Below are 533 nucleotides of genomic sequence, written 5' to 3' on the forward strand. Positions count from 1 at the left end.
TAATGAGCTGACGAGTTAAATCGGGTGTGTTAGGTAAGGGAGACAGTGCTGGGCTTCTCCAGGACAGTTTTGAAAACCATTTCAGAGACATGTTCTTAAATGTGACTCATATAAAATATATGACATGCATGCACAGTTTTAAGGCAGCTTTAATCGCCTTTTTGGTAACTTCATGACTTAACTGACCACGACATTGCATGCACGTAGTTTATTTCACACTTTGATATGAAATGATACGGGCTACAGCGCACACCGGCGCCTTTGTGCGTGAATTTGAAGAGCACGTGCTGTAAGCACAGTACCGTTCCCATGCTCGCTTGACTTGCACCTGGCGCTGAAGTGAAGTGGAGCGCGTGTCTGAAACGTCTCCCGTTCTCAGTCATTCTGCAACTGAATAAATGCACTTTTTGTCAAGAAAAAAAGTGACAGAAGCAGCAGTTGTGAGTGGGGTGGCCAACCCTAGCTCCGCCCCTGCGTTAATTGCGTTAAATATTTTTAACGCGTTAAACTGAAAAAAATTTATCACCTGCGTT

Source organism: Sinocyclocheilus rhinocerous, unplaced genomic scaffold (genome assembly GCF_001515625.1).
Source record: "Sinocyclocheilus rhinocerous isolate Xijiao unplaced genomic scaffold, SAMN03320098_v1.1 scaffold387, whole genome shotgun sequence".
In the NCBI taxonomy this organism is placed as follows: Eukaryota; Metazoa; Chordata; class Actinopteri; order Cypriniformes; family Cyprinidae; genus Sinocyclocheilus; species Sinocyclocheilus rhinocerous.